General features: G+C 37.6%; 1 protein-coding gene across 9 annotated transcripts in view; it reads right to left on the reverse strand.

The window, feature by feature from the left end:
* The window catches only part of Spidr (scaffold protein involved in DNA repair), a 434,237-nt gene that overhangs the window by 39,199 nt on the left and 371,145 nt on the right, over positions 1-23,893 (reverse strand). The window lies entirely within an intron of this gene.

The raw sequence follows: 23,893 nt of genomic DNA on the forward strand, positions 1-23,893 counted from the left end.
CTGTCTTCCAGGTGTTCTATCCTATTGGTTATGCTTTCTATGGAGTTTTTAATTTGGTTTATTGTTTCCTTCATTTCAAGAATTTCTGTTTGTTTTTTTTTTTTCAATATCTCTAACTCTTTATTGAAATTATCTTTTGCTTCCTGTATTTGCTCTTTTAGCTGTTGATTTGTGCAATCCTTCAATGCCTGCATTTGTTCTTTCATCTCATTGTTTGCTTCTGTGACCATTTTAATTATGTACATTCTGAACTCCCTTTCTGACATTTCTTCTGCCATGCTGTCATTGGATTTTATTGATGTAGCATCTAGGTTTGTTTGGGACATTTTTTCCCCTTGTTTTCTCATGTTGGTCAGGTATTGGTGGAATGCTGATATTGCAGATTTCCTCTATTGACTTATAGTGTCCCTGTAGATTTCCAATAACTCATCTCCTAGCCTTCAGTAGGCTGACGTCTTGGAGGAACTTGATAATGCAGTGCTCCACTAGGAAGCTGCCTCTCTAGGGGGGGGCCTTCAGGTGGGGTATATTTCCTACTGGTGGGCAGAGGCACCTCCACTTGTTGACCAATGGTCATCCAAAGGGGAACTATACTGTGGGTTGAGGCAAGACTTGTTTTGGCCTGTCTCTGGTTCTACTGCCCTTGTGGGAAAGCTTCGCCTGGCAGGGAAGTCTCACCCAGTGGAGACATCTTGCTGGTCAGCTCCCCTCTTAGAAGTTCCCCTTGATCCAGAACTACCGCCTGGGCTGTGCTGCCCTCCTCTGCAACGTTCCCAGGGGCCCCAACCTACCTCCTGGGCCCGGAAGCCTTGCCCTGCGCCAAAGCGTCTTGTTGGGCGGCCCCTCCTCAGAGAAGCTGCCCGCAGTCCTGGAACTTTTGCTTCTCCCCTAAGCATCTCTCTGTGCAGCTCCTCCTCCGAGAAGCCTCCTAGGGTCCTGGGATTGTGCTCAGTGCCTAATCATCTGGCTGTGTGGCCACTCCTCCGAGTAGCCACCTACGGTCCTGGGGCAGTCGCTCCGAGTCCAAGTGATGGGATTATAGGTGTGCACCGCAGTGCTCAGGTCTTTCCTTTTTTTTAAGTAGTGGTAGTTATTTATCCTAAGTTATGCCTTTCTGCAAAGGTAATGTTTTATATTAAGTATCCTTTCCTGAGCCACTCATCACCAAAAGAAACCTTTGCTGGCCATTTGGTATCACTGCAGTGTCACATCAGTCTCTGAATTTAAAGAACATCACTTTCATCTATATCATGTAGACTTCTTCCACCACTTCCCTTTTCTGTGACATGTGTTTCCATCTCTCATTTAGTTATATCAGCAATGAAAATTCAATAGAGTTTGAAGCTTTGATCTTATTTATTTGTTACCATTAAAAATTCTTATTTTTTACTAGACTCAGAGTAGAAGCTCTTAGAAAATACAATCTGAGTCTCTTAGCGATCTGTTCCTGGCATTTTTCTTTGGCCTCTTGCATTCTCTTGGCCAAAAGTTTGGCATATTTTGCAGTTTCTTCCTTATTCTTCTTAGTATACTGTTTCTTCAGAGCAATATGCTGGCACTTGTGCTGCGAGACATGTGGAGTAATGAGATGCTGAATCTTCGGTGCTTTGGTTCCGGGTTTTTTAACTTCCTTGTTTTCAATATATTGACGGATATCATCTTCCTTAGATTGAAAAGTTTGCAGATTCTACTAGCTCTTTTGGGTCCCATTTGATGAAGCACAGTAGTATCTGTTAAGTCCAGGAGTATACTTCTCTTCTTGTTTTACAATAACCAAGCTGAGAATGCTCAGAATGACATCCACAATGAAACCTCGAACAGATTTGTGTTTTCTCTCGCTAGTTTGCCTTGGTCTAGAACAGGAATGCCCCTTTCTCAGTAGGAGGCGAACATGGTCATGGGTCAAGGCACCCTGCTTCATGGGAAACCTTTGTCATTCTTGCCACTGATTTGGACCACATAATCCTTCCATTCTTCACCCAGAGTGTCAGCAGCAATTTCCATGGCTGATCATGTCTCATAAAAAGTACAAAGTTTGCATTCATTGTCCACATCAGTGAGTTTCTGGCAGACCATGGCTTGGAAGGAAATATTTAGCTTCATCTTGATGCCTCTTTCTTACTTTCTTTTTAAAGATTCCTTGAGACTTTTTACATAGATCATAATATCATCTGTAAAAAGATGTGTCTTTTGGTCTATATGTCTTTTCTTTCCTTATTGTGCCGTCTGGCCAATTTGCTTTAAAAGAACTGTCAGAACTTAACATTTGACTTTCACTGTAAGTCAGGTCTAATAAAGGAAACAAGCTCTAAGAGGTCATCAAGGCCAGTGAACATAATAGAGAGCATATAGAGGATACAATGGAAGTGATGATGAAAATAGGATATTGAAAAAGCAGGATGAAGAAAACAAGGATGACTTTTAAAGGTCAGTTTCAAATTGTAATCTCCCCTCAAATTCCTCCAAAATGATTTCTTTCATTTTTTTTCCTCTTATACACACACACATACACACACACACGCACACAAACACCCCTAATGATGAAACTATACTTAAGGAGAGGCTAAGTCACTACTGACAGAAACTATAAACTTATTTGGGCTTCTAGAGAAAAACAAAGAACTGATTTACCACTCATCATTCCATGTGTGTTTGCTTGAAATTAAAGACTGGTTTTAACAAGTGAACTGTTTTGGTGAATGAAAAAGGTGGTAAAACACTACTGAGAGATTCAGACTTTATTGTCTATTTGCTAAGACTAACTGTGAAATTTCAAATAGTTCAGTTTTTTTACATCATTTTGTGAATGAATAATGAAAAAAGATATCTTAATTTCCCTAAGAAATAGGATAGCTTATTGCTGCCATAATTTGTTAGCCAACAGGTCCCCTCATTAAATACTGGGCTGTTGGAGAGATTACTTAGAGATAAACTTTCCTAATGGGAAAGATGAATAAACTCGAAAATTACTTTTCCAAGGAAAAGTAAATAATAACCAGTAACCAGTCCGGGTAAAACAGAACAAACTGTGTATAGGTACTCAGGGGTGCAAAGTACTACTGTCATCAGGTATATACTCCTGTGGCCAGCAGCATCTGCAGGATGTGGGATAAGAGATCTTTTTTAAGATTGTACAAGTTGTCCACAGTCTCTATATGTAGTCTACTTCTACCTCATGTTATTATGGTGTAAAAGGCTCTTCTAAGAACACATTCTTATTACCAAAAAGCCTTTGAAGAGACTCCTTAGAAGAGATATAGTATGAGGGGGAAGTACCTATCACACAATTTGAATTTAAGTTTCGATGAGACGTAGGACTATAATAGATATGAGGGTCACTCAGAAGGAAATCCTAGGGAGTCATGTCCTTCAAAGTTTAGTGGGTACGTTCCCACCCTCACCAACTAGACATTTACTCTGAGGAGTGCAGGAGGGCATAATAGGGTGTAGAGAGAACACCTTTCATCTGTAATGTTAAAGTCTTGAGATCTTTCTTGGTCTTATTTTCCTCTTTTGTAGGATTCTCCAATTTATAATGCTATTGCCACCACTCACTGCCCAGTGTCGCTGCTTGAGGAGGAAATATGGTTTCAAAATCTCCAGTCTTGGTGAAGAATGGTGAAGCTTGCACCAGTTGAAGGAGAGGGGTGGCAAGGACATATATGGTTTTTCTCTGAGAGTGTAGTACCATGTAGTGCTACAAATAGCGAAGCATCTGTAATAAACACCTCTGCAGGCTTATCTATAAGCTGAGCTGATCAAAGGCTTTTAATGCTGCAGAGGCTTTTAAATATTTATTAAAACAGAACCAAAAGGGAATCTGAACATTTCCAATTCATTTGTAATAAAAATTAGAAACTATTTTGATTTTTTAATTAATTGCCAGATTTTCAAGAAAAAAAAATACTCCCAAGATTATAAAGGGTTAGGAATAAGCAAATAGGATGCATTTATATGTAGTAAAGTTAACTTCTTTCTTAGAATGAAAAAGTCCATTTTCTTGTTTGCAAGACATTCTGGAAATTCTCAAAATCTAAGCAGAAAATACAGAAAGGAGCCACACGGAGAGGACCAACTAAAGATCATTTCTGGAAAAAGTTTCACAAACTTAGTTTAGGAGTCTGAAATGATGTCAACACAACACAGGTTTCTTCTGGAATTAATGAGAGCCAAGGTTTCCCTTGTGACAAGAAAGGTGCATGGAACTGAAGGAAACCACAAGTGAGCAGAGAATCTCAACTGAGTACACCCACTGCCTGAATTTCCAACTTAGAAAAGCAGTTCTCCAGGTGCTATATATTGCCAGTGTGTTCCTCACTGGGACAGGCAGAGGGGGATGGGGCTAATCCTGGAAAGAAGAGTAGAATTCTGCTGGTGACTGAAGAGGAGACCACAAGAATGAATGTGACCAAGTACAAGAATGAAAGGAATTTTAGAAACATATTCAAATAAATGAGTAAATGGGGTTCCTGCTTCACTGCTACTTGAAACAATGCTAAATTTACAGACTTTAACACAAATTTTATAGTTTTTTTTTTTTTTTCTTCAGAGCAGCAATTATCTTCCATGGATTTCACAGTATCTGGTATTACTTATCTTGACTGGTAGATGACAAATGTCATTTGGAAAACCAACCACTCAAAGTAAGGGCAGCCATGATTTCCACAAATCCCAGCCCACTGGAAAAAAAGTAAATATGGAATGTGTCCCCCTTGGCATACTAGACCATTAGCTGATATCATCTGCTGGCTTGCCTATTGTCTTAGTTATTTTAGGGATCATTTTTCCATCTGATACTGCTTCATCTAACTACTCCCAAATCTTCTAAGTACTTTCTTTTGGGTGTGGATAGAGTGGAATTTGCCCTAGGAAATTTAAACCACAATGGTGACATCAACAACAGAAAGTAGGAAGATAAGCAAGGAAACCGCCTGGTCCCCTGACATAATTTATCCTCTGAGAGTTCAGATGTTTTGTTTTCTTAAAATGTCACGTAGTTGCTAATTTCTCTGTACCAAGTATTACGGTAGAACAGCTGAGTAGTCCACAAGGAGTGTAGATTCAGACCAGTGCTTCTCCAAGTGGGGTCTGAAGACCCTGGAGGTAATGGGAGGCTTTCAGGTGGCCTGTAAGGCCTGAACTATTTTCTACTAAGATCTTCTTTTTCCTCTCTTATTTTCATTCTCTCATGTATGTACAGTAGAGTCTTCTAGAGAACCATGATGCAATAATTACATAGCAATGAATTCAGAACCCAGTTAATCCATTATTTTCTATTAAACCAGACATTAAAAAGATTGGCAAAAACAATGCCAGTCCTCAAACCAAATGGTTTTTGTATTTTTCATTAACAATATTATTTATATTATCATGAAATGGGTTTACACTTGAGACTTTTAGATGAACTAACAAATTTGAAAATTTTTTCATTTGTTAATTTCTAATACGGTAAATAATGACCAATATAGTCCAATGCTAACAACAACAACAACACCCCCAAAAAACTCTTTGTGACCTAATAAACTTTTAAGAGCATACGGGCATCCTGAGTTGAGAAAGTTGAAAGTTTGGAAGTGTTCTTTAGTTGCTTATATTATCTCTCCTCTGTTCCTCTCTATTTCTTTCCCTCTCCTGCTAGTGAGGCTACATCCTACGCATCTTCTCTCACACAGCAATAGCTCTGTACCCAACTGCCACCCAGCCCTAGACTGTATTAATATGTAATCTCAATGTCATCTAAGAAATAATTTCCTCCTTATAGCTGAATTGCTATTAATGGTACCCAATAAACTTAGACTTGAATCCTATTTTTAGTTGCATAAATAACTTCCCATTCTTAGAAAAATTAGGTCAATGCATGTGGGTTATTTATAAATAATGTAATACTTCCTATAACTCCACTCTTTTCTATGGCTCAATACCCAACAAGAAAAAGTAATTTTAGGAGATGGTCAACTTGCTTTGTTGAGAAAGTTCTATGGAGGTTCTAAGGAGTCTTGTGGATGGGTAGGGAGTTCTTCAATACCTCGTATCTAGGCTACAAGGTCACATCCAGGTTAGGGTCAGGCAGTCTGCTCACCTGGCTCAAAGGTGGCTCCTGGCACTGCCTAGGATTCCACTGCAAATGCTGCATCAGTGCCAAATACAGCAACAAAGGCCAAGCAGTCTTGAGGAGACTAGGCCTATAAGAACCATTGTTAGCTTTTGTGTGAGGATACAGGTGAGAAGAGGCAGAGAGGACTTCTCTGACATTAGTATGTAGTAGTTAAGCCTTACCTCATCCTCTCTTCCTAGGACCAGCTGCAATATGAAATCCTCTTGCTTGACTAGTTCTTGTTTTTTCATGTCCTCCCAAGAACCTTATGTGACTTTCTGCATCCCACTGGCATGCAGGAGTGAAGACACCAGGACTGGTGGCTGTGCTGGAGGGACAGCAGTCATCTCCAAGCCCCACCTGTTACTATACACAGTGAAGACACATGGTACTTCAATGATGCTGTCGTACATTGCCATTTCAAGCATCCTCCAGTGCTTCTGTTTGATAACTTTTCATAAGTCCTGATTTCTCCTTTAAGAAACTCATAGCTTCTAATATATTTTATTTCACTTAATCTCACTTGTTCATTTAATTAATCTATTAATAAACAGTAGGATAGCTGCAGATACAGTTTAGATATAATTAAGAAGAAAGAATGCCTTCCAGAAGGTAGCATATCTCCTTTTTTGTTATATTTAAACAAACCAAAGACAAGCTTGAATGAACTACACAAACTTTTGCCTGAGATACTGAGATGCAGGGCAGACATGATCAAATAGTTAAGGAGATCATTAACAAGTTGGTAGGAGCTGTGGAAGCCTTGAGGCCCTAATGAGATTAGATTAGAAAGATTAACCTATGTTCCTTAGCTGCTGGGACAATGAAATGGGGTCAGCTTTGGGAACAATCTGTGACCTAGTAATCCAACTCTGCCCAGGAGCACTGAGAACTAATGCCTACACAGAGACTTGTATGTGAATGTTAATAGGGGGATTATTCATAAAAGGTATTACCCAAATGCCAATCAAAGAATGAATAGATAAATAAATCCAATATATCAACACAATGAAATATTATGCATCCATAAAAAGCTAAAACATATTATATCAAGAGTGAAAGTTGAAAATATTCTGCTAATGTGAAAGACACCAGACATATAAGGTTTGGTTATGTATGGTTCCAATCATATGAAATGTCCAGAATAGGCAAATCCATACAGAGGGACAGTAGGAAGTTGTTGCCAGGGCCTGGAAGAATGGGAAGTTACTGCTAATGGGTATAAAGTTTCTTTTGGTAATGATTAAAGTGTTCTGGAGTTAGGTAGTGGTGATGATTGCCTAACTTTGCGAATATGATAAAAATCAATGTTTTGTACACTTTAAGATGGTAAATTTTGTGGTATTTAAATGATATTTAAATGATTAAGGTATCGTTTAAGAAGTATCATTGGGTTGGGGATGCAGCTCAGTGGTAGAATGCTATCTGAGCATTTGGAAGGCCCTGAGTTTATTACCTTGTAGAGTCACAAAGAAAAAAAAATTAACTTCAGACAGATTTTTAGCAAGGAGACTTCCAACCTTGAATTGAAATACTTCCCACGGTTACTTCTTTAGCTCTGCTTAATGATTTTACTACAAACATATCTTTTTTCTCTTTCCTAACAGCCCCCCCTGCCTGAACTAATCTCAAATCTTCCATGACATGAAGGGTGGGGCTTCTGCAATAAAAGAGTAATGCTGCTATCTTCACTGGAAAGCTGACACAGGATCATAGGCAGTATGAGACCTGAGAGTATGAGAGAGGTCTGAGAACATCAAGATGATTACCAAGGCCTTTTGTTTGGAATGACTGCACTTTTTCTCAGTCAAAACAGGCATGTTCTGGGATACTGGTTCCATGTGACCCTCAGTGCATGACCACAAGGGACCCCTCTACAAGGATGCCCTGGTGAGCCATGCGTGTTGCTGCTGGCACCAGCTCCACACAGGATCCAGTCTTTGGTACTGGACAGGATGGCCCTGTACCAGGGTTCCTCAAAGGACAGAGATTGTACTTGTGTTCTCCCCAGTGCTCGCAGGTGCTAAGGACAACATGGTTTAGAATATGGATAATAAAACATCATATCACATTGCGTTTCCATGAACATCTATATAAAGATGTGACCAGCTTTCAGAATAGACTGTTATAATGGATGTGAATTTATTTAAACCTCCTACTTGCCACAGTGAATCCTTTATTCTGTATAATTAGTATGCACCAATTAAAAAAAAAGTAAAACAAACCTTCTATATAATAGTATATGAATTACAAAAGGTTGAGATGCACAATATAAACTAGTATTTTAATAATAATGCTGGGATGCCTGGCATAGTGGCATATGCCTGTAATCTCAGCAACTGGGGAAGGTGAGGCAGGAGGATTACAAGTTTGAGCTTAGTCTGAACAACTGAGTGAAACCCTGTCTCAAAAAAATAAAGAAAGAGATGGGGGTGAGCTTGGTGATAGAGCACTCCTCAGTTCAATCACTAGTACAGTGAAGAATAAAAAAACAAAACAAAAACAATTTGCACACCCACATAAAAAAAATGATGATGGTGATAGTGACAGTTAACAAATATATTTACTGAGAACACCATTGGCTGGTCCCTCACCTGAGCATCTGCATGTCTAGAGAAGAGCCCTCTGACCTCTTGCGGGGATTGTACCTTCTTTAAGAGGGAGCAGCTAATAAGGGCATCAGATCAGTGTTTTCATTCCAGAATATCTTACAAATATCATATAGATGTGGGGAATCACTATACGTATCCCAAAGCTAGTTCACTGAGTTTCAGGAAGATACTTTTCAAATTGAAATTAGTTGGAGAAATGGCAGGGGGCAGTGGGGAGGGAGGAAATTAAACCACATATCTGAAATTTTCCCTTTTGCACTGTTCCTTTCAATCAAGTGCTTATGTTGATACAGTTATGTAAGAAAAATTTGTAACTCTGGAATGCCTCACATTTTACAGGACATCTGCTTGTTATGTGAAAAAATGTTCTTTTGAGTATCAATTCTTGCCTTATCCAAACTTCCACATAAAATCTGTCAGCTCCTATCTCTGAAAAGATGTGTTTTTTTTTTAAATTAAACATTACTATAAATGTATTCTGATTCTTGGAAAAAATATTGCCTCCTTATAAGTCATATATTATCATGAATTCACATATCAATTAGCCCTCCTATCTTATATTCTTTCAAAGACTGAAATTGCAAGTCCTATTAATTTACACGGGTATGTCAAATAATGAACAGGAAAATAATGAAACACCCTTTACCAAGTGACGGGGCTCCAACTGATTTCTTTTCTTTTCTTTTCTTTTTTTTTGGGCTGGGGATTGAACTCATGGTCTCAAACATGCTGAACACATGCTCTATACCACTGAGCTACACTCCAGACCCAATCTATTTAACAACCAATCTGCATAGTTCTTTGCATGGCCTCAGGGAGATTGGAAGACACAGCCTAGGACCTTTGCCACCCACTATGTGAGTTCCCACCCTGAAATTGGTGTTTCTGAGCATCTTATCAGAGCTCTCATACCTCCCTCATCATAGAGAGTAACAGGAGGGAAGGGGTAATGGCTTATCTCACAGTCAGGCATTTTGCCTGCACTCCCTGACCCCTCATTCATCTGCAACCCCAATGTACTCCATGTAATCAAGCTGGACTATGCTTCAGGCAGCCATAATGAAAACAGAGTTTGCTTTGGTAGATTTTAACAAACGTCTCACTTTCCAGTTGTATATTATAGGGTGAAATATTTATTATTATTATTTTTGTGGTGGTGCTGGGGATTGAACTCAGGGCTTTGTATGCAAGGCAAGCATTCTACCAACTGAGTTACATCCCTAGCCCAAAATATTTATTCTTTTTTTTTTTTTTTTTTTTGGGTGTTGGGGATCGAACCCAGGGCCTTGTGCTTACAAGGCAAGCACTCTACCGACTGAGCTATCTCCCCAGCCCCCAAATATTTATTCTTGATAAGCTTTAAGGTCCTCATCTGTGAAAAGGATAAAATAATACCTGTTTGAGAGGTTATTTTAAGAATTATACATAAAACATACAGTATATGGTATGTCATGTTATTATAAACACCCACTTGACTTCCTGTGCACTTCAATGTTTCCCTGATGCTAGAGTGAACTCATCTGATCTGTAAGCAGATTTCTGGGTGTAGGGGAAAAAGATATAGCTTCCTCTCATGCTAGAAATGGCTTGGCTGAACATAAGGACAGGTAAGAGTCAGCAGTCATTTCTTTCTTCTTTTAAAAAAATAAAAATATAGTGGAATTCATCATGATATAGTTGTACATGAATATAAAATAATTTGGTCAATTTAGTTTCCCATACCTTAATTTCCTTCCTTATCTTCCACCCTCTGGTCCCCTTCCTGTACTCAACTAGTCACCCTTCTATTTTCATGAAATCCTTTAAAAATTTTTTTCCCTTTCCATTTTCCTCTAGCTTCTGCATGTGAGATAAAACATACAACCCTTGATTTTCTGAATCTGGCTTTTTTCACTTAACAGAATGTTCTCTAGTTTCATCCATTTTCCTGTAAATGACATAATTTCATTCTTCTTTATGTTCAGCCAGTCATTTCAAAAACATTCATGGAACTTTATGAGGCCCTGCCCGTGGGTCATGAAAACATGTCCAGTTATATCGATATAACCCTGGTCAAGCAGTCCCACTTTGGGAATGCTATCCCAAAGAAAAACACTATTCATGATCTCAGGGTATGCAAAGATTTCTTAAGCAAATATAAAAAGAAAGTACTAGGGCTGGGGATGTAGCTCAGTTGGTATAGTGCTTGCCTTGCAAGCACAGGGCCCTGGGTTCAATCCCCAGCACCACAAAAAAAAAAAAAAAAAGTACTAACCTTACAGGAAAAGATTGATGAATTTGATAAATCAGTACTTCTGCTAGTAGAAAGGACAAAAAGAAAAGCCCCTTATAACATATAAGCCATATACAAGAATTGAGGGATTCATATTCTGAATATGAAAAGCTTATTACCCCAAAAGAAAAAATGAGAAAAAGACTTGTATAGCACTTTATCAAAGAGGAAATATAGACGGTCAATACAGAGCAAAATGTTCTTGACCTCTGTAGTGATAAAGAGCTATAATTTATACCACAGTGAGATTCAACCAGAACCTATTTGGCTGGAAACACAAAACAAAAAACGAAGTCTGGAAAAATATAAAGAAAAAAAAAATCTAAACATACCAAAAAATGAAAGGAAAGTAGAGCAGTGGGAACACTCTGCAATGCCAATGGGCATAGCAACTTGATTCCCATTTTGAGAGGAGAGTTTAGCATTACTTTAGGAACCCTACCCACTGTATGCATACTTGTACCCTAGGGGAAACACAATGTGGGCTCATGTATTGCCAGTTATGGCCAGAAGTACCTAAAACAATTACATAGAAAAACAGACTGTGGTCAGTGCAGAAAATGGAAGGAAAATGAGCTAAAGCTACTACAATAAATGGATGAATTTCACAAAGTTTATACATTTAACAGACACATCCAAGGAGTGGCAAGACCCAATATCTGGGGTTCTCTTGTGTGCAGCCAGCCAAAAGTATTACTGGTGGTTGAAAGAAGAAAAACATGAAGACAGTAAAACCACGATGCCATCTCTATAAAGTTCAAAACCAGGCAAACTTAAACATATGTTTAAGGACATATACAAAGTAGTAAAACTGTACAGAAATATGTAGAAAAAAATACCAGGATTGCAAAGATTGTTAGGATGGTGTAGGGGGTGGGAGAAGTACTGGGAGGGACAGGCAGAGGGTGGCTTCTGGACACTGGTCAGGTTTTGTTTCTTGAATTTGGTGGTGGCTTAAAGAATATGCTTTACTCACTCATTACACACTATAATTACATATATATAATTACACACACATATATATTGTTACACATATATCATGTTTGCTATAGTTGATAGTGAAAAAGATTAAAATATAACCTAAATTAGTAAAGGAAACATAGACACATGAGATGTGTGCTGCAACATTGCTCTGGAATGGCAAAAGCTGTAAACAACCTAAATGCTTACTGGTAGAGGGACAACTCATGAGAGAAGGATATCCTCCTAAGATTAAGTGGAAAAAGCAAATCTTTTTGTTTATAGACAGGGTTACACTAATGGACAAAGGTATGGAAGATTACTTATTGTGGTGAATATCCAGTGGGTAAAGGGTGAAAGGGAGATTATTAAATTTCCTTTATAATTTTTGTTAATAATTTCAATAGCAATAATCGACAAAAGCAGTGGCTATGTTATTATCTCATTTGCAGATAATGTTGAAAGACCCAGTTTGAGGCTTTTTACAAATGTATGGCTCAGGTGCAAGGGCATCATGACAACCCACTGGGTGGTAGAAGTTCTGGGGAGAGACGTAAGTTCCTTCTTCCCCCTCTCCCCTCTCCTTTCTTTCTAATGGTAATAAAAGTTACATTTCTTAATTCATATTTTCATCAATAAGGGTCTAAGTGAACTGAAAAAAAAATCTTAATTAAACTCAAAGCATACAATGTAATTACTATGTAATTTACTATGAACCTGATCGTCTTCCTGGTAATTCAGGATAATTCTAGTACAGAGAGCTTTTTGCTGTTGGAAACAATGGAAAACACCAAGAGTCTAAATTAATATCAACACTGACAAGAAATAATCAAATTTCTGCTTTGAGGGCCAGGGATTATTACTATAAAACAAATTGGAAATTTACAGAAGTGAGTTCTCCTAAAATTGGAAGTAATTAAATGTCAGTTGTAGTACCAGAAATGCAGGCTTTGGAATTTGACGGATTTGGCTTGAGGCCCAGCTCACAAACATAGAGTCAAATTACTTAACCTCAGTGAGCTTCAGGGCTTTATCTAAAATATGAACACCATTACCCAATTTGCCAGCTAGTTTGAGGATTAAATGAAACAGTGACTAGTGACATTCAAACTCTTTTCTTTCCAATTTCAGCATCCCATTAACAGATATTTTGTCAGCAAATTATAAAAAGATTTGAGTATTCTATTTAAAAGTTAAAATCTATAACTTCTCCAAATTTGAGAACAGAGCTAATAAAATCATATTTAAAATAAGTATTTGGATTTCATACTTGAGATTAACAGAGGAATCTTTCAATGCTGCTTTGGAATCACATGGCTAGCCAGTGTTCCCATTATAATAACCTTAGGTTATTGACTAAGAGGAAAAACAAATCTACACTGAATATGTGAAATATTTATATAAGCAATTAAGTCTAAACAGTTACTTTCAAACTGTGATGCTGGAGTTCTAAGGACTGGGTGGGAAGGCTATAGTGGCCTAACCCATCTACCTCCCAGTTTCTAACAGAACAAACAACTCTATATGCTTTTACTTTAACAGTGAACTTCCTCTTTAGAGTTTTATTAAAAGAAAGGAAGTCTGAAAGTTTTACAACTATTGATCTCATACTGGTAGATAATTAGGATTTTTTTTGGTGAAGAGTAGATTTTTAAGAGAAAGAATGAATAAAAAAAATTAAAAAGCTGCCAATATACTGAATTTTAGATTTATTGTGCTACAAGGTGAATTAACTAGCTAAATTACTAATCTGGAGGGAAAAATGGCATTTATTTTTAATGTCTTGCATCAACTGATCTTCTTTCTGGTTTCTTTTATCCCTGTTTTAAGTGAATTACTCTGCACTTTTAATTCCATCAACTTCATTATCAGGTAAATTACAAGTCCTAATGATTTTCAACTGGATTTATTTTCTCCCTTGGAAAACAAGGTACCATTCCAGACTTCATTATTCTTCTAAATTATTATTTTTAATTTTTAATTAATTAATTAGTTAATTTATGAACTTTTTATGATACTAGAGATTAAACCCAGGGACACTCCATGTTTGAGCTATATCCTAGCATTTTTTTTTTTTTTTTTTTTTTGGTACCAGGGATTGAACTCAGGGTCACTCGACCACTGAGCCACATCCACAGTCCTATTTTTTATTTAGAGACAGGGTCTCACTGAGTTGCTTAGCACCTCACTTTTGCTGAGGCTGGTTTTGAACTTGTGATCCTTCTGCCTCAGCCTCCCGAGCCATTGGGATTACAGGCATGTACCACCATGCTCGGCACCCTAGTACTTCTTATTTTTATTTTGAGACTGGAGGGTCTATTAAGTTGCTGAGGCTGGCCTTGAACTTCCAATCCTCCTGCTTCAGCTTCCCAAGTATCTGGGGTCATAGGCAAGCTCTATCATGCCTGGATCTAAATTATTCATTTTTTAAAAAAATATTCATATATATATATTATTTTTAGTTGTGGATGAACCTTTATTTTAATTTATTTACTTATATGCAGTGTTGAGAATGGAACCCAGTTCCTCACGCGTGCCAGGCAAGTGCTCTGCCACTGAGTCACAACCACAGCCCCTAAATTATTCTTGATCATCTTTCTTTTTCCATTTTGTTTATAGTGAAGCACAGCTGCCTCCTTTCAGTAACCAGGAATATACTTTTTTTTTTTTTTTTTTTTGGTGCTGGGGATTGAACCAAGGCCTGCTCTACTACTGAACTATATTCCCACCCCTTTGTATATTTTGAGAAAGGGTCAGGGTTGTCCTGGATAGCCCTGAACTTGTGACCCTCTTGCCTCAGCTTCCTGAGTAGTTGGAATTATAGGTTTACACCACCATGCTGGGCTCCTGGAAGTTTTTGCTGTTTAACCAGTGAGTCTCCTTCATAAGCTTGGCCCACATATGCAAATAATTCAGAGATAACTAAGTTCCACTTTGTTCTTTGGTTATGTGAGTATAGGTAGAAGAGTGAGAGAGGAAGAGTAAAGCCATTTAGAATACAATAAGCCATAATAGAATACTATTAAGAAAATTTGTTCTTTATGCCTAGGAAAAAGATTCTTTTTTACAGTTTGTTTTGGTTTAGATTTCATCATTTATAAACTAGATTTATATTGAGCACTAGCTAACTGCTATAGAAGACGCATAGTAAAAACAACATTTGAGCCCTTCAATCTATTTTTCTTTTTTTTTGGCAGTGCTGGGGATTGAACCCAGGGTCTTGTGCTTGCAAGGCAGGCACTCTACCAACTGAGTTATCTCCCCATCCCTTCAATCTATTTTTGTTCAAAAGACATTGGGGAAATAAGCTGACTGGGAGAAAGAGTAAGCTTATTCTACCCTGATGCTCTTCCATGAGCCTCTGCCTAGAAACTCTAAGAACCCATGTGTCCCACCCAAAGGCCTCCTCCTTGGTAAAGCCTCTCCTACTGACGAAAGCAGATGAGGGGACACGCTCTCTCTCCCTGCAGCAAAAATCTAAAAAAACCTGCCACTCTCTAGAATAGGAATGCCTTGTGGACTAAAACTGACTTCATTCCAGTGTCCCTGATAAGTGAATGAACAAGTGAAATAGCAACAAATAAAAGACTGTAGTCAAAGCAGAACTTCTTTGTCTAATTGGCAATAATGTGAATTTATTTTTGTTGAATAGCATTAAGTATAGTTGAAAAGTTTTGAAAAAGTTACATATCAGTAGCTGAAGGGAAGGTGGTTGGCTCAGTACTGTTGGCAATGGTTACCCTACATTTTTCAAATAGTCTTTTAGGTGGTTTGTGGTTCTCATTCATCTTGCTTCCTGTGATCAACAGGGTGGGTATTCCAAGCCTTGTTGTAGTCTGTTGTTTTCCCTTTGTATATGGTTAATCAATGTTTTGATTTTTACTCTCACTGATAATGAAAGCAGATTAGATAGATGTAAAATCAGTTGTCTTATCTTAAAGAGCTTTCATTGAAAGATAAAGGTGATAGATTGCTTTAGAGGGTCCCTGCTTTAGTAAACAAATTCTTGTCTTTACTTTACCCAAATAGCCTTAATGGCTAATAATGATTGACATTTGCTTTTTGAGTTTCTACTTCCTACATTGTCTTTTTGAAATATGTGGTATACACCCAGAAGTTCCACTTAGAAACTATTCTCCAAATGTTTCTTATGAATCCTTGATAGTCATATTAATAATTCAGTGTAAGCACTTTCTAGACAATTAGTTCATTTTACTTCTTTTAAAAGTGTGGTAATATTCATATAACATGAAATTAACCACTTTAAAATGTACAATGCAATGTGTATATATCACATTGAATTTCAGAATACTGCCATTACTCCCAAAGTAATGACATCCACTTCCCCTCCCCACAGCTCCTGGCAACCACTGATCTGCTGGGGAGATCTTTGTAGATTTGCCTCTTCTGTACATTTATATAAATGGAATCAGACAATATGTGATCTTTTGTGTCTGGCTTCTTCCACTTCTTTTCAAGGTTCAACCACGTTCGTTTTTAGTTACTTCAATTTAGACTTAATAAAAATCTCTTTTATGGCTACTTCATGTCTTCTTTTGAGGATGCTGCCTTTCTTTTGATTCTATTTCTGTATTTGCTCAGGGGTGAGGTTTTGGGGACAATGACCAGTTTGATTTAATTTTATTCCTTTGAATTTTATTACCAGTAGTATATTCCCTATTTGTCTGGCCTGGGCATGTAAATTCCTCCTCCCTTTTTTCTTAATCCATTGAGAGTTCATTTAGCAGTTAATGAAAATGAAGAAATTAAAGCTTGGCTCTATACAGGTTACTGTATTTTGAGACATTTCTTTCTTATCCCAATGAGAAAAATAGATCTTTGCAAATTAAACTTTTCAACTTTTCCTGATTATCTTCATTGTTCTTATTGTAATATATACAGTATCAAAACTGTTTTAATCAGATTTTTATTAAGTTATATAAAGGCCTCTCTGTATCGGAATTAATTTATAGAAGTTAAGCAAAGAAACCAAATATATATATATTAAGGCAACAGATGGAGCTTTAAATAGAGGCTAACCATGATTTTTGTGACATGGGAATAGAAACTCGGAATAAAAAATATAAATTCTACAAAATAAAATAAAAGTCATGATCCCTATTAATTTTTGGTTAGAATCACTAATAAAAATAATTGTCAATTCATTTTAATGAGATTTGAAGTTATTAAGCAAACAGTTATTAGGAAAATAGACTTCATCTTCCCAAAATGTAGTTATTCCAAAGAAAATACATTACAGAGCTTAATTTACCCTTCAAAATATTCTACATTAAAAAAACACAGTCTAGATATCAGAAACTTGTATTTTAGTAGAAGATCTCCCAAAGAGATATTTCAATTACATTTTTATGCCTAACCTAAGACGCACCTGGCAACTAGAGTTAGTAAACTGGCCAGTTTATTTGTTTCATTTTGTTTTTTTGCGGTGCTGAGGATTGAACCCAGGGCCTTGTGCTTGCAAGGCAAGCACTTTAATGACTGAGCTATGTTCCCAGCCCTGGCCAGTTTATTTGTAAAACAAAACAAAACAAAAAAAACAAACAAACAAACAAACAAAAAACCCAAAGGTTCAATCTTTCCATTAAGGAAAAGATGGTTAAATGGAAAAAGGTATCTATTTGTACAAAGCTAAAAAGAAGTCCACTCTACTAGTCCTGAAAGGTAAAAGAACAGACTCAAACTCTACAGAGGCTTAAAGGTCATTTTGGTTAGTTCTTTCATTTTCAGACAAATTAGGAGCCACATCAAATTGGGAGCAGAGTCACAATCCAGGTCTCCTTATTGCAAGTTTAAAACCCTTTCTGCTGTACACAGTGTGTGTATGTCCCCATATCAGAGAACACCATGGCAGCAAAATAAGGGGTTTTAGATGGTACAAATACACAAAAAAGTCCATAAGAAATAAAAGAAGTATATCAGACCATGAAATAGCATATATACAATATTAACAGTCAAGAAAAGTGAATGCCCAAGTATTGATTATCAGAAGGGATACTTCTTGTAAACAACTGCTTATGTGACCTATTCCTATGTACTGTTTTAATGGTTTACTGCATAATTGTTGGTAATTTTTGGTAATGGGGACTGAACCTGGGATGCTTTCCCACTGAGCACATTCCCAGTCCTAAGTATTTTTTATTTTGAGATGGGATCTTGCTAAGTTGCTCAGGCTGGGCTTGAACTTGCAATCCTCCTACCTTAGCCTCCTGAGATGCTAGGATTACAGGGTGTGTCACTATGTCAGGCTCAAAATATCCAAATTCTAAAAGATAATAAAAAAATTTAATTTGACTTGAAATACTTACTGGTAGGCAACATTTGACAAAGAAAAAAAAATAAAACTCATAGGGAAAATTAAAAAACACACTTCTAAATTGATGATGGGTTTTGCATAGCAGAATGCTGCTTTGGGAGGAAGTACCTACTTTTGCTTCTTTGAGCACTAGGTCTCATGGTTTAGTTCTCTGTCTTATGTGACATTTTACCCTTCTTCCAAAAACTTGGGTGAACCCACCAGGGCATCATTTTAATTTCAAAATCATGAAAGAGTTCTTAAGAATGTGCTTTAAAGTAAGTTTTCTAAATAGGGCAATTAGGAAAGAGATTCTGGCCCTCAAATCCCAGGGGAAGTATGTGGCTTTTTAAACAGATGACTTTATTGAAGAGGGAAAAATCAAAAAAAGGAAATTACTACTGAAGTTTCTTATCCAAGCAGAGTTCTTACCACTACATAGTTCCTGAAAAGAGCATCTGAAACAATTCCCTGATTAGTATGCATCTCAGAAGATTTGCTGTGAATGAGTCCTAAGGACTTCCTCTGCAGCACTTTTGTGCATTCAGATCACACTCAGCTGGAGTGAAGGTGATGGGTTCCTCATCATCCTGAACACCTGGCACCCCTGTCCAGAGCCACTCAGGTTGACTGTGAGACCCAGGACAGTTACCCACTTTCTGTCTCAGGTCCTTCTTTATAAGATGGGTGAAGACACAGTGCCTCTTCCTACTTCACTGATTCTCGTATGACCAAAAGGGAAAAATAAACGAAAGTTCAATGCATGCAAACTATCTTTATGCAAACAACTAATAGTTCATACTTCCACTCCCACCATTCTTGATAAATAGCTTCAAAATGCATCCTCTGTCACTCCCCTTGGACCAAGTGAGGAGACTAGGCATCTGTGACCAGAGGTGAACAGCTGGCATGATTGACAACTGTGAGGGACACAGGTCTGGTGATTAACCTGATCTCTATTACTGTGGCTAAAACTGAGTTCCAACAACTATGCTTGTGAAGTATAAACATACATATTCAAATCTTGTTGAAGAAAATTCTCAGATGAACTGAAAATAAACCCTCATGTCTACCCCATCAATATTTATTATGTGCCAGATATTCTGCCACATACAGGAAACAAAAACAGTGAACAAGTTAGGGCCCTGTGGTATTCAGTTGATGCCATCTTTACTGATTCTCTAAATGTTAGGTATTGTGCAAGAAAGAGGGTGTGATAGTGACCAAGCTAGGGCCATTGACAGGCCATGAGATATACGGCCTGGCAGTCTGGAACATGGTATAGAACATGGTACAGAACAGCACTGGGGAACCATTCTATGATGTATCAGAAGGCTCCTCATAAGAATGTGGATGTGTGCGTATTAGTTAACTAAAAACCAGGTACATTCAGACCTATTTGTGATAGCACTCTCATTTACATTAAAATATGTCTCTTCGGTGGGACTCAGGTCAGTGGGTATCTCACACAGTTCTAGGTATAGGCACTGATACACTTCACTATGAACAGTGTGGCCCTGGTAGAGAAGAGGATGGGATAGCCCAGTAGTAACTACTGCAAGAGACCAAGGAGGCAGAGTCCAGGGAAGGAGCCAGAACATGAGATGAGGGAGTATGTAGGAGTGGTTGGTGAGGGGAAAAGGGGGATTAAACGAGGCCCAGAAAACAGGTGCAGAGGCCACAAGTAAAGTGCACTGGGATTGGACTGGAAGTTTGAGGGACTTTCATATCCTGCTCATGAGACTGGTTAGTTCTGTAGCATGCCGACTAATTTTGCTTTTTTGTTTAAGAATTATCAGCACTTACTGTGTTATATTAAAAGAAAAGCTGGTATTTACACAATAACTTATGAATTGGTTCATTCTTTGAGATATACCTTGTCCCCTCCAGAATGTATTGCCTCCCCATCCCTACCATTATAGTTGACCAAGGCAACAAACTCTCCCTATCTTCTGTGGCTCTAATGCAGGGTGGAAGGGATAAAATGGTTGTTTAGACTATGGAGCTGTCCTCTTTCCCTTCTTCGTTCTTTTTTTTTTTGCAGTGCTAGGAATTGAACCAAGGCCTTTGATGCTTACAAGGCAAGCACTCTACCAACTGAGTTATGTCCCTAGCCCACCCTTCTTCATTCTAATCCTTGGCTCCAAACCTTTCCAATTTTCTCCAGGGTTCCAAAGCCTTACTCCCTTTCTCTTGAGTTGCCCTTGGAGGTTGCCGCCCTCAGGCCCTGGCTCTCTTCTATACTTGCCAGTTGGTCCCTTGAGTCATCATCTCTCTCTGTGAGTCTCTTCCTGGTTTCATGTTACTCTGTGAGTGCCCTGAGGAAGTGGGCTGTTTTGGTGTCTGCCATAACTCCTAATGGACCTTTGTACACAATACCAAAAATTTAAAATCACTTAGTAACTGGTTCTTTGGTTTTCCCTTAGCAGTGGTTTCTGAACAAGTTCTAACTAACTGAAACTGCTCCTATCCCTCTATCTCTGATCTATTATAGTTATAATAGTAAGATAAAATCTTACTCCATTGTAATTTTTATCACCTCTTTCCTTCTCTTGAAGACACATAAAGACACTTTCTCCCGGTTAATGCAAAATTCCTAATATTCAGATTTAAAGCTTTATCTAACTAACTTAATACCTTAGTATATTCTGGTTTTGGGGGTAAATCCTCTAAATCTAGCATCATATGTAGCTCAGTGCCCCAGCAACTACCCAGGGGCACAGAACACAAACGTACTAAATGATATTTACTGAATGAGTGAATTACCTTTTCAAAAAATTCCTCTTACTTCTTTCACATATCTTTCTTAATCCTACTTTTATATGTTTGCAGACATCTCATAACATGTTACCAATTTAAAGAGGCTTTTCTTTCTGCCAGATCAAGATGTTTAAAGCATTTGTTCTCACTTCTACTATAAAATCTTCTGAGATAAGTTAGCTAAGACCTATTTAGTTACCTGAATCATCAACTGCTCTGGTACTTGTGTCTGTCCTGTTTTCCATTCAAAGGGATGCAATACAAGGTCAAACACTCTGTCAGTTGCCTCCTTTGTCACTCTCAGTTCTGAGGCAGAGCCTTCTGTATGTACTGAGTACTAACTAAAATCTCTCTAATAAAATCTTCTCCAGTACATTATTTTAAAAGGAACCATCAAGAGGTCTACAAAAAACAGTGCCTATAAATTAATAATATACATTATATTCAGAGACCAGTTGTCTTTGTTTTAACAGGTTGGGAAATAAATAAAATAAATCTATAGGATTTTTTTTCCCCTAGCACTAGGATTATGCATGTTAGACAACTGCTGTGCCACTCAGCTACACCTGCTTTCCCCACTTTTTTAAAATTTGAGACAAGTTCTTGTTAAATTGCCCAGCTGGCCTCGAATTTGCAATCCTCCTGCCTCAGCCTGCCCACTAGCTGGAATTATAGATGTGTACCACCATACATGGTAATTTGTAGGATTTTTTTTAAACTGAAAGAGGTCCTTTTACCCCTTTGTCAAATAATTGAATTTGCTAATATTGTTTCCATATCTATTTTAGGTTAATGTTATTTCATGAAAATTTTTCTTTTTCTCATTATTGTCCTGTCATTTAAAAATAAAACCATGTAATAACCAACAATAAGAAGGATAAAGTTCATACACATGACACCAAAACAATCCTATCTCTCAGCTTGTTTGACCTACTAAACTGCTGCACAGGCCACTGGGGAGAACAAAGGTCAGGGGTGCGCCTTGGATGAAGGGTACTAAATAAATAGCAGTGAGAGTTCTGTAGAGGAAGGACACATAGGCAGGACCTGCATTATGCCAGTGAGAATGAGTAGCCAGTGTTGCTTTGAAAATTTTATAGTTTTTAAACTTCAATTGGGGCTATTTTTCTGACTTTTACTAGGACCAATCAGTCAGTATAGACATCAAATCCAAAATATGTTAGAGAAGCCGTATTTGGGAGTGTACGCCTGAATCTAAGTGACTTTGGGGGACTGAGACAGGAAGATTACAAATTTGAGGCCAGCCTGGGCAGCCTGGGCAAATTACTGAGATTCTCAAAATTAAAAAGATAAAAAGGGCTGAGGATGTACCCCAGTGGTAGAGTACCCCTGGGTTTGATCCTCCAAGTGACAAAGAAAAACAGAGTCAGGCTGGCTATCTTTGAGCAAGACTTCTGGACTGGGGGAGGGAGCCTAGTGATGCTCCCTGCATAGTGCTCCAGCAGCACATCTGTCTTCCAGGACCATTCTGTGGCCTTCAGTCTCCACATGTACATCAAATAGCAAGTAGAGAAGAGTGATGTACCATCACCAGAAATATGAAACAGATGAAATCTGGTGGACTTTATGACTTAGCCCAAACATGCAACTATCTTTCAATTCTAAAAAAATGTTTTCTATTTCCTTTGGTTTTTTTGAGACAAGGTCTTTCAATGCTGCACAGGCTGGCCCTGAACTCCTGGGTTCAAGTGATCTCCCTTCTAAGTAGCAGAGATTATAAGCATATACAAAAAAGTTATTTTCTACATTAGGTATTATAATTATAAAATTCATCATTTAACTTGAATTTTTGAAAGCAAGCATATTTTATTAAGGTTTATAAAAATGTATTTTTAGTTTTTGAGAGTTGCTATGAAACACAATACTTTGGGAAAAAAAGAGAGACAATAATGTGTTTACTGGGCCATGGGTGGATGACTGACAATGGATGATGTCACTAATAGGCAATTATAACGTCCAGCATTCCAAAACTATTTAATAATTTGTTTTGAAGAAATATAACTTCCAAAAGAACAAAAGGACAATATAAATATGTATTTGGATGGCTACATATCAAAATAAAGTTAAATGTATAAAATAAAGAGAGTAATTCCACCCTAACAAAGCAGCAAATATTTTGTCAGCAATTTAAATATAGAAAGAGATTCAAAAGTTTACACAATGCTGGGGAGATAGCTCAGCTGGTAGAGTGCTTGCCTCACAAGCACAAGGCCCTGAGTTCGATGCCCAGTACTGCCAAAAAAAAAAAAAAAGTTTACACAACATTTTTTATCTTCTTATTTTCTTTTTCCCCTTGTCCTTTCATTATGAACTAAGTGTCAGAGGTCATCAGCTGGCTGCAGGATGCTAAGCATTCTGGTCAGCTCATGAGGTAGATGTAGAGGACCATTTGGAAAGGTACACAAAGGATGGTTGAGACTAGATAACTGATCACAGAATGTGACTGACAGGATCACTGAGTAAACAGATATGCCCGGGCATGTTGCTGTCCTCAAAACATTCTAATTTGAAACAATATTTGAAGAAGTATAAATAATACTATTGTCTCCTAAAGTATATTAATTTAGGAAAGAAGGAATTAAGAAAAATGGAAATAAGATCTAAATGATAGTACATTTTTGATGCAAATAAAATGCAAATAATAGCTAATGTGTTTTGTATCAACGACACTTCATTTCATTTAGTCATCATGAGTCTGGAAGATAGATTGTTTTTACATCCATTTTAATCTTCTTAATTTTAATAAAATTATGAACTACTAAACTGCATAATTATCTTTATTATTCAATTGTAGTTTGGTCCTAGAGGTATTTTATGGGTTCCACTCAATTCCTGGTCTTGTTTTATAGGCAAAATATAGG

Source organism: Sciurus carolinensis, chromosome 1, assembly GCF_902686445.1.
Source record: "Sciurus carolinensis chromosome 1, mSciCar1.2, whole genome shotgun sequence".
Lineage (NCBI taxonomy): Eukaryota > Metazoa > Chordata > Mammalia > Rodentia > Sciuridae > Sciurus > Sciurus carolinensis.